At 41.3% G+C, this 16,872-nt stretch overlaps 1 long non-coding RNA gene across 1 annotated transcript; it reads left to right on the top strand.

Moving 5' to 3' along the window:
* The first annotated feature begins 332 nt into the window (after positions 1-332).
* LOC111260510 (uncharacterized) lies at positions 333-13,106 on the top strand. The gene is made up of 3 exons (XR_002680375.2): positions 333-602; positions 11,424-11,706; positions 12,639-13,106. It is a non-coding gene; the product is annotated as an uncharacterized LOC111260510 (long non-coding RNA).
* Positions 13,107-16,872: the final 3,766 nt, after the last annotated feature.

Raw genomic sequence — 16,872 nt, 5'->3', positions numbered from 1 at the left:
CAAATACACCCGGGACGACGCCGTAGCTCCTTCTGACTACAGTTGACGCTTGCTGTCATATACTCCTGTTGATCGTACGACGATAACAGCAGCAGCAGCAACGATCATAGCCAGCCAAACAACAACACGACAAAGGACCGGCGTTGTTCGTAGCCGCGATATTTTATCAACTCTAGCCTGTCGTTACTGTTGCAATTAGAATAATATACAATAGGAACAGGTGCTTCCCTACGGCAATGGAGCAGTGGCTGCACATCGAAATTTCCCGCTATAATTATTATAGTTGGAGTTAAATTCCAACCGTGATGCTACTATCCCTGAAGCAAGCTGGCAATTAACCGACTATCGGAAAGTCTCCGTTTCTACAGTTGTCAGTAGGCCCAGCTGCTAAAGAACAACGAAGTATCAACTGGCCATGTCCCTTCTTCAGCTAGCGCGAATCAGTGAGAACACAACAGTTGAGAACGGACGTGATTGCGGAATAGTAAATATGTCTTTCATCCATAAAGTGCATGCGGAAAAGTGCGTCGCGCGTTAAAAAAGAAAGAAATTACGACTAGATCATAGTGTTATTGATCGGAGTGCGTGCTGAAGCAACTGAGGTATGTATGAATATGTTATGCCCCCCATCCTTGGAGTGAGTGTGAGTGACCTCGTGTGATAATTCCGCTATTACAATGACTAATTACCTCTTATTTAACTACTGCTAATATCGCTACTAGTTCTAACTGAGTATCGGTGAAAATCAATAACTATTAGCCATACTGTGCATTACACGGCAGCAAACACACAGGGAGAAATGGATCCTGCCATTGCAGGCTATTCAAGTGCACGCCAAGATGCTTAGAGCATCAATCCAATAGGACGCCATTTGATTTATGACAGGTACGTACATACACTACACAGTTGAACCCGTTGAACGGCGATCACAAGAACGAAGTTCTCTGTTTGTAGTCGCGTCTGCCTATCTAGGCATCGAGTGGCATATACCTGACAGTGACTAGGTGATTTTTATCCTACCTTCAAACAACGACGCAATGTTAAGAAAACTAATCGGTCGAATCTGGCGCGAACTTGTGTGGCTTCTATAATTGAATTCCGCTGTTCTATTGGCATCATACACGGGTCCGCAAGCGGACTACAATAGGATTTTTCTCAGTAGCTGAATACAGTTAACGCTTACCATGCGTCCTTTTGCCGGCCAGAGTGTGTGTCCTTTGAGGGATGACAAATATATGCGCCAGGTTAGGCTGGCAAAGGAGTGTCAAATTCTTTTGTTCAGGTGGTAACGTGCTTTCGGTCAAGGCAGAACCAGAATAGCTTATTCGTAAACCTAGCATACTGTGTATCATTCGCGGCACTTCAATTAAGTTTAGTAGTAAATGTACTTCAGAGGAGGATCCGATATTCCTTTAAGGTGAAGTCAGATACAAGTACTTTACTAACTTACCTGTTAGCTGTTATCAAGTAGCGTCGACTCACAAAAAGGTAAAGCGTTACAGCTGTTAGACGCGTCAAATATTTCTGCACACTCTATTGGGATGCATTTTGCTTTACTTCACTACACATAACATAGTTGGATTCGTGTTGCTGTTTTTCACGATTCAATGAAACGTCTATGAATATCTTGTCGAACAAGTGTTTACAAGAGAGAGAGAGAGAGAGAGAGAGAGAGAGAGAGAGAGGAGAGATCTGTGTACATCTAGTTAAGACGGTAAAATTTTTATCAAACCTTGTCGAGCTTCGAATGTTTAAATCGGTCGTTACCGCTGTCATCGTTATCGCTAATCTGGCAGTAAACAAGTAGTTATTTATTGCCTTTTGGTCTCACACTGACCTTTACTTCAATGCTAAACAAACTATCTATTTGTTCGCGTTCGTTGCGTTCGACGCGGAACTCGGAACTCTCAATGCACTGCCATCAGCCATAAATTGGTCGTAGGTTTCTTCTACTAGGCTAAAGGCTTTTCAGCAAAACCTCATCGCCTGCCATTTAACTATGTTACGCAATTATTGCATATAAAACGTGAGTAACTCACGTTGTCCTTTTTTTTTTTATAAAAGGGAAGAAGCTTGTTGAGGGAGCACGAACAGGTTCCTTATTTACATCCTGTTGGTGAACGGGCATTTGAAAGGTAGAATTGAGAACATGGTTGACTATGTAGCATCAACATTATCTACTTGGGGAACCGATTCCATTGCGTCTTTTTAGATATTAATACACGCTAATGCTCTTAGCAGGAAATAGACTGAACTGGCGTCCCGTGTATAGGACGCAACACTGTGCGAACAAGCAGTGTACATTAATTAAGCACCATTTGAAAGTTAATGATGCAACAAAACTAGGTATTTTTCTTTGCTGGCTTTAATTAATTAACCATGATACGGTTCCGTATGATACCTTTATGACTAAAACAACTGTGCTAAATGAGACGTTTCTCTTTAAAAACATATACATTACATTGAATCAAAGGTATAGCAAGCGTACGTTACACGCCCGTCATAACTTGTCGTAGAGTCGTCACAAAGCCTACACGAAACTTCAAGCCCACTCGATCATGAAGCAGAGTAGGTATTCTGTTTTCGTAGCCCTAATCGCCGTATCGATCGTCTGTCTCGCTGCTCTATTAGAGATCACCATTGCTTCTTTTCATAAATAATTACAAGGTCGTCCACAACGATACGCCCATTGCCGTCGCCTGGCTCCGACAGCGTGTAATGGTACTCACATAATGCTAGCCCAAGTTCGTACTTCTCTAACGTTATTAATCAACGCAACCGATTCGAAACGGATAGCGCCAACGTTGGGGAATCTGTTGTGAATCAGGAATGATATGCGATTCCATTCTCTTTTAAACAACGACTCAGTTGAAAATTCTATATTTAATCGCTCCTTGTCAGGAATCACACGTGAGACAATCCGCTGGTCATAATAAGAACGTAAGTGCGTGCGTTTCTGCTACTGCTTCTGCCTTATTTCAACTTCGGCCATTCATTGCTTCGTGCCTTGGCGTCTCTAGGCGTGCAAGGAAGAGGGACACTGTGCCGACTGTACGCGGACCGATAACAAATCCGTGTCTCCTCTCCGTGTGTGTCGATATACGTGGGGCGCCATTGGGTCGCGTTGCAGTTCTGGCCGTATAATAACGTTATGAAACGTCTCCTGGCGCCATCAGATGTCATGGCGGGACATGAAAAGTCAATAAAGGGAGAGAGCGGCAAAGAGCGGACCAAAATGAGGCACGTATCGGCCAAAGCAAAATGGGGCATGTACGGGCGGGCAATGTATCGCTTCGGGATCGAGAGTCGTTGCGGGTTGACTCTTCCGAGTTCCAACTCGCAATCGATTTGCAAGATCGAGCGCCTGCTCAGCCCTGAGCCGAGACTGAAACGGAGTATCGACAAGGTTTTGTGGCGTCGAGCAATAGGCCGGTAATACCGTGGCAAATTTTTAGCAACAGCGACAAGGACACTAAATATACATACAACACAAAAAGCAGAAGCAGAATTAACCGCTGTCAGGGAGACAGATTACTAAACTTAGATAGGCAACCCGGAGGAAGATTGATGTTGTAGCGGACGGGCTGGTATCGCACATATTACAGGTATGGTCATAGGTACGGTGGTTTAGGTATGGTCCTATATATGTTCTTTATGTGGCCATCGCAGAATAGTTAGGTGTACAGAAATATTCAGTTTTATGGGTGATAATATTCACCAGCGGCATAACATATGCTATCGCCATTTGTCTCTAGACTTCAGTATAAATATTGTTACCGCGAAAATTAAGTGGTTGTCGTCATAATTTCGGTATTCAACCAAGTACTGTTCATATATATATTGTGTGGTCGAAAATGTTTTGACGATTTTCGGTCCACGATTCGATCAGCCGTGAATCCTGCTTGGTTTCTAGGTGAGAAATTGTGGCAAATGAATTTTGCATCTTTCCATTTAACACCATTGAGGGTGTTCTGCAGATACTGAGACAGACAATAATCTCATGGTGTAAATGTATTGAAATTTCCCCATAAGCTAGCTTCATATGGCCTGGCATCGTCACGGTGGAAGACGACACTCTTGCTGAACAATAGTTCCGATTGACCTTTTTCAGTGTCTTCTTGTTATATCATTAGTTGTTAATAGTGGCGGTCTGGATTAGTTGTTTCGCCAGCCAGCTGTTTATAACACACAGTTACTTTCCGATCTCGATAAATGTATAGAGTCACCTCGTTCGAGCTTTACCATAAAATGTATTGCATTCCTTCTGACGTGTCCGCTCAACATCCGCAGTAACTTTTTTTCCCTAATTGGTCCGTAACAGAAGCGACGGAACCACGCTTAAATCGTCCCGTCCGGTAACGCGTCTTCATTATAAGCAGTGCACTTTGTTTTGTGGACTTGGGCAGTACTGGTGCCTTTATTGTAATCAAGGGGTCTTAGAGTCCGAAAAATGTTATTTCAATCATTTTCGTACATTTCTTCCTGCCAGATCTCAGTAGCCAAATGGCACTAATGCCGAATGTCTTACACAATTAGCCTGTTGCTGTATGGGACTTTACAGCCACCCAGCTAGATAGACGCAGAAAAGTATCTGATGATGTCTGAAGAAGCAATTCGTAACTGGAAATAAAAAAAAAAAGCAAAGATTTTTTCATAATAAAAAAAAAGTAAAATATATCGTATATATTATGCGCTAGGTGTTGGTGACGATTCAAATCGAGAGTGAAAATTTTCGCTTACGATTGGTCGTATTCGTTTAGAGCAGTTGACTTGGACGGCTAACGATGTACTTTCGACGGTTCACGAACACAAGTTGACGCAGTGATCAGTCATCGGAAACTTAATGACAACTATGACGGTCGGAAATTTAGTTTATCTGACAAGTATTTTACCTAACTCTGGCTAGCAAAAAAAAACTAGTAGTAGGATACACATATAGTTCAGTGCAAACATATATGGCAGTGTTGTTCAACCGATGGCGATAACAGTTCTGGCGGCGCTCATTATCAGTCTATGATTCAGCCTAAAATCTTCTCGGTTCGGTTAGCCGGATCATGCTGGCCGTAGCAGAATGACAGGCCAGGTATTAGTATATAGACTTGAAGGCGTATTGATTTGCCGCACTGTCTTAATCGTCGATTCACCAAGACATTAGAAGTGTTTGGTACCACCCAAACCTATGATTATTTTCCATTTCTGTAAATGGCATACGACATTTATTTGTCGAGTTGAAAAAAAATATCGTATAATGGCTCCCGCGATCTGGAATGACGGTCAACTCTGTCGATACGAGCCGACTGTTCGTGCATGCAGTGCCTGATGCGTTTAGGCCGTATTCAAAATCACTAACACTACAACCCTTTTTTGCCTCTTATTGTACCATTGTCCTTACTCGGCATCCGGCACGACCCCAGCTATCGTGGTGACAGCTAAAAGACGTGTGATTCACCTAAGTATTGTATAATATTTGAAGCTTCGACGATCGGTAGAATATTGTTCTTGAGCTAAGCAACATCATTTACGCTGATTTTCATATTAAACAATAAATACACTACATTCGATAAATTCCTGCTTCGGTCCTTTCAGTCGAGACATTATGTTCACCAATAAATCATCTAAGTACAATTCATATTTGCTTGATATACATCTTCCTTATTTCCTCCAGTGAGCTACCACCACTGGTAAAATTTTCATTATAATACATCAGCATATGCTTATTGAAGTTTGTAGGAACCTCATTAGATATAATAAGCCTCATTTATAGGTACGATATCTGGCGCACAGGAAGCGTTTCCGTTTTAGAAATTTTATCCTTCGCAAACCTTAAGCGATGTGCGTCATCTATCTATACATTCTCATATGGTCACTTTTTAGCTAGATAATATTACCCTTAAGTTTCTGGGCAAGATTGTCTTGTTCTGCTTAATAGTTCCCATATGCGTACTGTTGCATGTAAGATCTAACGTGCATCGAACATTTCGAGCATCCTAGTAGTAACGTGCCTACGTTCAATCTCACCTTGATTTCGTCTGTGTTTTTGAAAATTTATTTTTGAAGAGCCATTCGTAATGAAACGCTAGGATTGAAAGGCCTCCACTGGGCAAGTTTTTGCCAAGACGGGTGTTGTTTTTTGGTTGTGTATCAAATCTTTCCGTATCATCTGATCCCTGGAATATCCTATGAGCTAGTATCTACTACAGTTATGCTTAAACATCGTATGTTGCCGCCCAGTCTTCCGTTCGATGCTGAGCATAAAGATATTTTGACCACTGTTGTGCTAGCTCATAGGAGAAGAAACGACTCTTCAACAGGAGAATCCCGTCATACTGGATGTAGAATTAATTTCGAAAATGAGAACTGGGCATGCACTCAGGTGGCATCTGAGATAAATATTATTCAGTGAGGAAGCATAGTCAAAAACAAAAGAAAAAATTTATTTTGTCATATCGTCGATTCCTGTGTGATGTTCGAAAAACAACAAGGCCTGTCCTTGCTTGGCATTATACTGCGTGGCGAATTTGTTTTATCTCGAGGGCCAGAATGGCGGTAACGTCAGTTAAGTAGATTTCAGGTCACCAACCACAATGACGCACACGCCAGCTACGGCTGGTAAACAATTGTATATTTTACTATTCCCGTCCCGGGAAGGTCCACAATCCGTGTAGATTTGATTTTTTTGGTACATTTATAGAAAAATTCAGTATTATATGCCATACCGCTCGCGGCATATCAAAATCAGCGTTTTTTTTTTTTTTTTTTTTTTTTTTTCGCTTGTTCATTCGAAAAAGTTAGAAAATTAACGGGGTAATATAATTAGAAAAATGTAAATTGTTTAAGCTATTTCGATTTCGGGCTGGTGCACAAATATGCCGCATGCATTTCTTTGCCACCGAAGTTCTTTTGCGTAAAGTTAGTAGTGTTTCCTGCGAGAGTTTTCTAGAGAGCGGTTTAGTAAACAACTCTGCAGTGTTAAAGTAGTATGTAAGAAGACCACGTCGACACTAGTTGATGGGCGAAATATTTTAGACAATAGAGAACATTGTTTATTCGTAACTGACGTATCGCTGAAGGCCTGCAACAGTCGACGTACCATCATTTTATATGCAAGACAAATTCATATTCTATTATAGGGTATCCTGTGCCGGCTTTTTGTCGGCTGAAGCTAGACCCATCGTTACATATAAGATGTCGTGCTTGTAATGCGGTTTTGTATCCTTGCTTCATTCAATATAGCTGACACTAGCTTTCACACTGGATGCATTTGATATTGTCGTATCAACGTCTATTGAGGACAGCACAATTGATACTGTTTTTCTAATAAAGTAGTGATCAAAAGATATCATTCAACGGAATAGAGATAAAAACTGTTTCTGGGATCCTTTCAAAGTCATGACGAGACCTCAAAATCAACTTCGGGTCCTTTAAAGCATTTGATAACCCCGGCCGCTATTTGCGTTTTTGTTGTGTATTTACCACGTCAATACCTACAGCGAAGCTGAACAAATTAACATTTGAGAACTGTTCCACCCAATCTCATAAGAGCAAAGTAGGACCTGGTAGGACAGGATAAACGAAAGATTCCTTTTTTGATAAATAAAATGTGACCTTGTCTATACTTTTTATAAAGTCATCGTTCGATCACTTGCGGCAAATTAATAAAGTAAAACTAAAAAAGCTAACCACTCGAGAAAGTACTAATTTTAAACTAGAAGTTTTAAGAACTAATTTTTAAACATTATTTCAAGTTTGAAAATTATCTAATGTAACAAGTACTCGATTAAACACATATAAAAATTACCACAACAAGGTAGCCTAGATATTTCTAAAGATAACTAGTTAATACGACAATATTTAGCCCAATTGATTTCGCGTCACAGAAATTGGACAAATGGTTCATATGCGTATATGTAATCTCAGTAATGATTGCTTTTTTAAAATAAGCCTTAATATATTAATAATATAATAAAGTGAACAATATATATCGAATTAAACAGAAGATCCGCCCTACCAAAACCATCTCGACTTATCGTGATATGTCAAAACGTTTAGCGTTTTTAACATATGTTATTACTTAAAATCTCTATATGTTAATTTTTTCCTTTACAAATGGTGCTACTCAATGTATTATGTAGTATTGTTAATGTTGGCAAACAATTATTATACGCTAAGCTGTTATTGACAACTCCGTAACCAACGGGTTGCCACTTGCTATTTACGAGCCCGATATTCCATTCTTGATGTGACAGCAACCACCATTTTACGGGAGAACAATGAAGATGCAAAAATTCGGAGTGAAGTTCCGTATACATAACCCTTTCTTTCTATATTACTATCTGTTTAACAGTGTCATATTCGAGCATTCCGACTTGCTCATCGGTATCAAAGCATCGTCCCTGTGATAGTTGATAGGGGGAAAAAAATCGTGTTTTTTTTCTATAGACCAGGTACGTCAGTCTAGACCTTGACTCGGCGTTAGGATATCGGAGACACAGCTCTAGTTTGCAAGACTCAGCTGGAAGGTTTCGTCAACAAGGGAGAGAAAGACAGTGAAAGAGACATCTGGTGAAAAAATATAGACAGCTCCCATCGCCGAAGAGCGCATTGAAATAGGAGAAAACGAGGGAAATTTTTTTCTCATGTCATCTCAAGCTTTCCACATCTCGCAATGGCGATAGGCTTCGTTCGATGTCCTTCCAACTTGCTTGCTTTGTCGCTCGGTTGGCCCATCGGTGGACAGATACGCCGGTATGACGAAGTGGCGATAATTTGACCCGGTGCCAGCGGCCCCGAGAATTTGCGTTCGTGTATTTTGTGTTGGGGGCGGTGACGGTAGCGGCGGCATCAGCAGCGAGTTGTGTTCGATAAAGGCGCTTACTGATAGCGACATCGACATGGATGAAGCTAGTTTCTCGTTGACGCCTTCTGCGGATGTTCCTGAAGGGAGCCACGTAGCAGGGTCTGGCTGAAAGAAGGAAAATAGTGCAGACGATCAAAGGAGTAAAGGCTGCAAGCCTTGTAGAAGCAGTTAGCGCAAGAGAGAAACCTGAAGAGCAAAACGGTTGTACCCAGAGCTGTAAAGGTCAGGCGATGACGTCACGATAAAATACGAAGAAATATTTTTCTTGTTCTATTCGAACTGGCTGATATAATTCTACTAGATGAGAACGACGTATGAAGTGAAATTTCTGGGCAGCAGAACGAGGCAAATCGGAGAACACGACCTGGGTAAACGTAGCAATGAAGCCGTTGGGGACAGAATTTTGTGGGTTGAAGAATAGCAACAAGCGCAAGCTAAACAAGGCGGGGGATACAGGGCACGACGATAAACACTAGTGGGATCAAAGCTACACAAGACATCGCAGCATAAGCCTACGAAAACAAGGCGCCTAATCTGATAGGGGGGACAGGAAGATTGACTTGAAGAAAAATTGAGAAGAGGCACTTTGACACGAGGGTATAGACAAAATTTGTTGAGCTAGTAATAGTAGTAATAGCATTTAGTACTACAATAAGGGATATTTTAGGATCCGCATCTTAATCGCGATAGAAGTATCGCTCATAACTGCCAATGAAGATCTTGACCCTAATGAAAATAATAACTATATATAGCTACCGTAAAAATGATCCGGCGATTAAGTTAGCTGAACTTACTCTGCTGCTATGATTGTATAGATAACTGATGAGCGAGAAGTTTAAATTTGGCGATTGATGGATAGCTTCTCTGAGCAATACTATCTACTGTCAAGCCCACGAGTAACGCAATAGTAATTCGTTTCGCTGAAAGTATCATTAATATTAGTACGAATATATTACGCATCTGTCCTGTGACATTGATAATATAGGCACGACGATACCGGAAAGACGAACGTAGTTAACTGTCTAGTCTATTTTTCTTATTGTAAAATTGTAGGTCAATTGGCACATAAGTCGCCTTTATGGCTATGCTTACCAACCGTCTTCGGCCTAACAGGCCACTTCTTTTTTTGTTGTTTACTGTTACCCTATCGTTCCTGCCCCTGCTACAGCTGCTATATTGTTGCAGAGTTGCTATATACCAACATTTCTTTTCCCGATCCCCTTTAAAGTCAGAGTCTAGCAGTGAATGTGGCCGCTTCGTGGAACGAAACTGGGGCGCTGTGATGCACAAATAAGTAGGTGAGTCTAGGCAATTCAGACCAGTAGACGACTGATGTCGTGGCTTCGTGTCCTCGACAGGCAACCACTGTCGATTACAATGACTCACAAATAAGCTACTAGTCAAGAAAATATAAGTCGGGCAAATGAAATGCATCTGTCATCCTGTATGTATGCCTTTGTAGCATCAATGCCCCTAACTATCTTCGCTGCGGCGACTGCTACTCGAGAGAAGAACTTCGATAAAAAAAAAAAAAAAAAAAAGCGAAGAGCATGCAGCTGGTTGTTCGTAACAAGATCTTCAAACGGAAGATCCTGCCACGGATCCGAGTAGACTGCATACGCATCGTATCCGTGCAGGAAAGCGGCAACGATTAGGAAAAGGCAGCGGGTTCTACATTACTGGCTTAGGATGAGCAGGGGCAATAACACCGTTTCTGTTGGCCACGATATCATCTGTGCACCGAGCTAATGGGAGCGTAAAATCAGGCGGTTTAGCTATAACGTGTTATTTTCCACATATGGATAGCAAATGCGTGCCAGCAACCAGACACGCCACAGACAACCTAAATATATACGTTCTAAGGGAAAGGCCTGTGAATAGAACAGTTTTACAGCAGAAGCCGTTCACGCACCTCACGTCTTTGTAAGCTCAAACGTAAGATCTGCGCATAAATATGTGTAATATATTACAGTGTGTTCAGCTCATGAGCATTAATAATGATGATTTATATTATTTTTTTTCAAAATGTTCTCTATTAGTATTGTGTAATATAACGATCTTGTGACTTCGCTCAATCGTGTTAATGAGAAATTATAATTTTGAAATGAAAAAACTTCACTTTGAATTGCGAAATATTCCGTTTGGAATTTAAATTTCAAACGTTCAGATAATCGTATACATTTATCTATATGTAAATTGCCACTCCGTCTCACACAAAATGGAAGTTATAGTATTAAAACGTCATTTGACAAGAGCTGCCATTTAACGTGTACCATTAAGTTATTAGGACGTAGTTACCTAAATGTAGCAAAGAGAAAGTAAATGGAGTCAACCTGTAGATAACATGCTCTGCAATGAATCAGCGCTATCAATCAACTAATACTAAAGCAAACCTCAACCGGCCTATGTGAAAACTCTGATAGATAATCCATGAAAGCAGAGAAGTTACTTCCCAGATGAAGACTGGCAAGCGTTAATGCATATAAGTGCTGCACCGGTAGTTGTCTTGATGGCTGCCGTACATTAAGTTAATTGCAATCGATTTATGCATTATTCTTTATCGCAGGGATTGTGCGCACGCATCAGTGCCCCGAAACCGCTGTCTTAACTCACCTTCAGTGAAGTGGAGCATGCATTTGAGTTGACTTCAATGCCCATTCGTAGCAGCCAGATCGATCAATCGGCTAAGCAGTGAACGAATGTGTCATATCCGATACGCACAGAACGTTCGAGGTAAATCGGGAAACATTTTTACGGCTTGTCGTAGTGGCGTTCGTCCATCGGCTATGCGTAATGAAGAGGGCAAATTGTTTCCAGGACAGGATAACAAGTTCATCATGACGGACACAGTAGGTTCGCTTTCGAAATATATATTCTTGATTCGGAATAAAAGATGGCTTTTGAAATCGCGCAGGTCGCATAATTCATGAGAATCTTATATCCAGCCTCATGTCATCGATAATAGACAATTTCTCCCTCGAGACGTAGTGACCCAAATACTTTCCCTTGACCTTAGCCGCTAAAGCAATTTCAAACATAAACCGTTGGTCGATTCGTTTCTCGAAGGGTATTTTCGTTGTGGCCAGGATGAAATTTTTCATCTATGATCATATCGTAAACTTCAGAGGAATTATAAAGGGATTCTGCATAACCGTAAGTAACGACTGTGTTCAACAAAAGAACAAACGTCTTCTAACAACAAAGGAAACCAATGCGTAAACACTGTTAAATTCACGACGCAGCTTCTACTAATTTGAGTGTTCATTGCAAGCAAGGCGTCCATTGGGAAAACTTGACTGCCTAAATTTTAGGCCATGCTATGCAATTTGTAATTCAACGAACCTTCAGCGAACCTTGCCGTACCAAAAGCCTATTATTTATGGCCATCATTGAAGCGCTATCCGTTAATTTAGAGAGGAGAAACTGACCTTGACTTACGAACAGTCTAAAAAAACTTTGGTCACAGCAGATAACAATAGCATCGAATAGGCGGGTTCGTGAAGGATTTATCTGTCGGTACACGCGACAAGAGGATAATCTATTTTCATATAAATGCAGCTCATAAACACGCCAGATCAATTTTGCCCTGGTTCAACTGAACACCCTGTACGCGAAGTAAACTTACACAGTGATAAATGTTTAAATTTATATTTCGGAGCAGCAGGCCCGTCGTCAAACTGAGATTAAATTTAGTGTGAGAGTGTACATTAGCGCATAATGACTAACCAGGAGCTATGCTTTATCATCAGTTGATGCGTGTCGGCTCCTGTTGTCGTTACAGATGCCCCGACAGCTGCCCAGTATCGGGGAACAACCGCTGGCGTCGTCCCATCGTTTCTGCGTTGCTCCTCGTGGTATCGCAGTAAATCCTATGACCAACGTTTTGTCTCCGAGGGTCTACGCCGCTGTTCTAAAGCCGCTCCGACGAAGAACTGTATCCTGTCATTCCATTTCATCATCACACTGCTTCCTTGGGGCCTATTTCACAGTCTCCAGTGGCCAGAGCTTAGACCTTAAATCTGTTCCCGTTATCTTTTCTTGCGCGAACAGAAAAACGCTTTTAAGCCGTGAATGAACGTTGTATGTATGCGCACAGCAAGATGTAGTCGTTTTTTCTGTGCCTTATGTCCTTTCCTTCAAAGTGAACAGTAACCATCGTGTGCTCACTAGAGTTTCTTTCATGTCTACCTGTCCCATGCACATAGTGCGAGCACAAAATGAACGAGCGAATTCAGACATTACGTAAATAAAAAATTTACGAATAGAATACTGAACAACGAAACAGGTACTTACTTCATAACGAGTGCGTATGACAAAGTATAAACACATTTGTAAGAGCAGAGTTTTATTCTCGATTTGTAATAGCCCGCGCTAGAGCGGCTGAGCAGAAGACGATACTAGATTATCAGCCATGTGGGCTATGTCTTTCTCTAGCTACCGACAATTTGATTGAAGAAGAATAAAGACAGAAGGGTAAATATATTGTATTTACTCTTCTGTCTTCTTGCTTCGTACGTTGCTTCCGTATGTGTGGGTGATAGGAGAATATGAAATAAATGAAAAACGTGAATTTCTTTAAATTGGGGCGGCCGAAATCAATTAAAAACCGCTTCCTCGCTCAAGCAATACGCTGGCCCTAAAGTGTTTTTAGCCATTTAATAAGCGACTAATAACGAGATGTGTATATCTGAAAAAATCTAATGATCATATTAGATAACAACAAAGCAGAGGGATATGATCTATATTTTTAGCAGTGCCCTTAAAAGCTTCACCATTATGCATGAGAATCAAATAACTGGTTTATTTGTATAAGAGTCGCGACTAGCAGTCTTCACAACAAATTTAACTTCTATGTCCAACTAATGCGACAAAGTGCTAATTATAAGTTAGTGTTAAAATTCAATAGAGAAACTTAGATTTTGTAGAGATCTTCGGCCATTGATACACATATTGATGTAAGCTATTGAAACTGTGACCTAACCGCAGCAAAATGACAATGCTTAGGTCTTACGAGATGTTTTTATAATATTATTAGAGAAATATGTCGACCTATTAGAAGCCATATGTGTCAGTGATAGGCGAATATCCTTACATTAACTAAAACTTGTTTATTCACTTGTAAAGAAACTTTGTTACGTAGATTAAGAACCATGGGGTACTATCGAAAAGCCGTATTCCTTAGCAGGTGGCCGAAGAGGACAGCCTTCAGTTGCCTGCTAAGTCGAAACGTGTTTCTACCACGCTCGATGCGAGCAGGAAAGGAGAAAACTCCACTTTATTCAGCACCTCTCTACTACACTACCTGCATATCATCCCCCTATATACGCGTTACGAACTGGCATACAAACTTAAATCGCTTTGTCCATTGCATCTATTACAAAAAATCGGATGTTTGCCGTAGTCATGTGTACTGCGCTATCCGTATGTGTCGGCGCCGTGGAGTGCTCATTCGAAAGCCGGACGCGCAAACAGTGCGCGCCCTTAAGGCCCCAAAACGCAAACAAGAAGACGTTCCACAAGAAGAATGTAGCGATCTTAAGAGGTGGCGGTAGAAGTACGAGGGCAGATGCTACTAGGAGGTAATGGAATGAGACAGGGCTAACGTTGCGACAGACAGGCCGACTAAGCCAGATCAACAACAAAGCTAAGAGTTGAGGAACCCGGACACCGCCGGCCAGGCTACGCCAAGTTCGAGAATAGAGAAAAAAAAGCAAGTCCTATAAGAGAAAGGGTGCGTGTGAGTTAGTTCGAAATTAACAGTCCGGGAGGAAACAACTACGGTGTCATAAGACAATACTAGCGGCTACGCCAGGGGGAGCCAGTGGCAGAAACTTAGAAGAGCAATAACGGAGACGACGCCTGCAGATGTTGCTGGCGCCTTCGTGACCGCCAAGTTTCTTTTTGCTCCTCTAGCAAACTAAAGAAACCTTTAGCCCATATATAAGAGGTTAACTGGCATGTACAACTGAGACACTCGCAAGCCTCGTTCCTTTTCACAAGGATACGGTCGGCAACAACAGCAGAACAGAACATCGAAGATGGCAAAATTTATCTGTGTTAAGCTCGTTAGTCGGGGCCTGTGCTTTCAGTGTTGGAAATTCGCTAAACTCAAACGACAGTTATTGTACTGGCAGTGGTGCCGGCCATTGCTATAATAATTCACTGCAAATGTCGTTTATGCCCGGTGTGAGAGCTCACGAATACATGCTTGCACACATAACAAATGTCCTAGAATATACGTTAATCGACACCCTGTCAAGCCTGCTGGAATCATTAAAGTGAATAAGAATGGACAGGGCCTTATTGTGTAGCAATTGCCGAGATTATAATATTGTTTTTTCCTATGGTCATCGCGTGAAGTGGCGGAAATCCTCTCTTAGAGGGCGTTAAGCTGTATCTAAAACCATCCTTTAATGTATGACCTTTTTGTTTATATTGCTACTGTCATCGACCTTAGCAACAACGCCTTTATACAGCTTCCATCAGTGTCCTCATGAAAGCCTCCTGGCATTGCGCCTGCCGGCGCCGTAACAACGTGGCATGGCGTGTTATTCGCCGTTACGTATTGCAGCGCACGGAAAGGTCTGATCTTCTACAGGGTGCCACCGCCGATCGGAATGCGTCCTAATACGGTCCTTGACATTGTGTCATACCCATTGTACAATTGCATGGTATAATAGCCGCTTCATCAGCGGTCGACGCTGCCCTTTTCGCTTGGCAAATTCCTTTGGAAAGCGGCGATGGTGTTGGGTCGTGTTGACTAGTTTGCTTCACTGATTGGCCTGATGAGCAAAAGTAACTCAGAGTCACCGATCGAGTTAGGAGAACTTGTACGAATCCTTCATATTGAATATAAAAGCGTATATCGTAACTGATGCGAACGGGAGCTAGTGTCCGCATTAGTCAATTATTGTGCAACGACGGCTACAGACTCAGATTTCGAAATCTCTATACAAAATTCGTATAGATATACGGTGTGTCCACTCATTAGATACTTCGAAATCCGCGTGATTACTTCAAGCCAAAAATATTAGTTATATCGTTTATTCCAATTATACCGTAGAGTGTATACGTAATCTGTCCATTTTGCTGGCCATTACATCGAATAACTCCTAGTCAGTCAAAGAGCAAACCTATAACATATCCGAAAACCTTCTAGCAGGAGATTACCCCGACACGTTTGGTATTTATTTTCACAAGTGATATAGCAACGCATGGGGAATGATGTTGATAAGGCGGTAACAGTGGCGCTAACTTGATAAAACTATGTGAAAGTGTGCGTTATATAAGGGTTGCCTGATAGCTATTGAAAAAACGTCTACATCTTGAGAAGGCAAGATGAACTAAAAATCTAAGAGTAGATTATAGGACGGAAACATTGATTTGAATAGTAGTTATAATAATCTTTTAAATAACGATAAAACGAAATACTTAACTATGTGCATTTACTACATCTAATTTAAAACATAAAGCGGCACAATTCTGAGGTCTTTCAAAGGTGACACCTCTCTCATGTCTACACAGTCAGTCTTCATAGTTCGCCCATGAACAGAGCACTCCTGATGATAGTTCGGTTCTTTCAAGCAGTTTGATGATGTTCTACAGGAAACCGCCTTTGACACACCCTTAATATCAATCTAATAGCCATCCTAGCCTACAACGGACGTATGTACAGAGAGACGTGACTTCACACAATTCCATACGCAGTGTTTAAAAATATTCTCATTTAAAGCATTATTTATGCATTTATGCATTTAAAGCAGAAGGTTTTTTTCTTCAGATGTTCTGTACTCAAGAAGAGGCGGCTTAGATTATGGGTAATCTACTTAATTTCTAATCTACCTAAATGGTTGTTTGCGCAGACAAAAGCCAGAGACGCTGTTCTGGACAAGATGGATATATATGTTTGAAGATATAACCAAGCACCTTCAGGAAACAATCGTAGAAAGATATGAATAAGGAAGAAGTGAAATTAGCAGTTCCTCCCCCTTGATGAGGCTTTGATTTTTCAATGT

Source organism: Varroa jacobsoni, unplaced genomic scaffold (assembly GCF_002532875.2).
Source record: "Varroa jacobsoni isolate VJ856 unplaced genomic scaffold, vjacob_1.0 scaffold_448, whole genome shotgun sequence".
NCBI lineage: Eukaryota > Metazoa > Arthropoda > Arachnida > Mesostigmata > Varroidae > Varroa > Varroa jacobsoni.
Note: the sequence above shows the minus strand (reverse complement) of the source record. Positions and strands in the feature narration are given on the sequence as shown.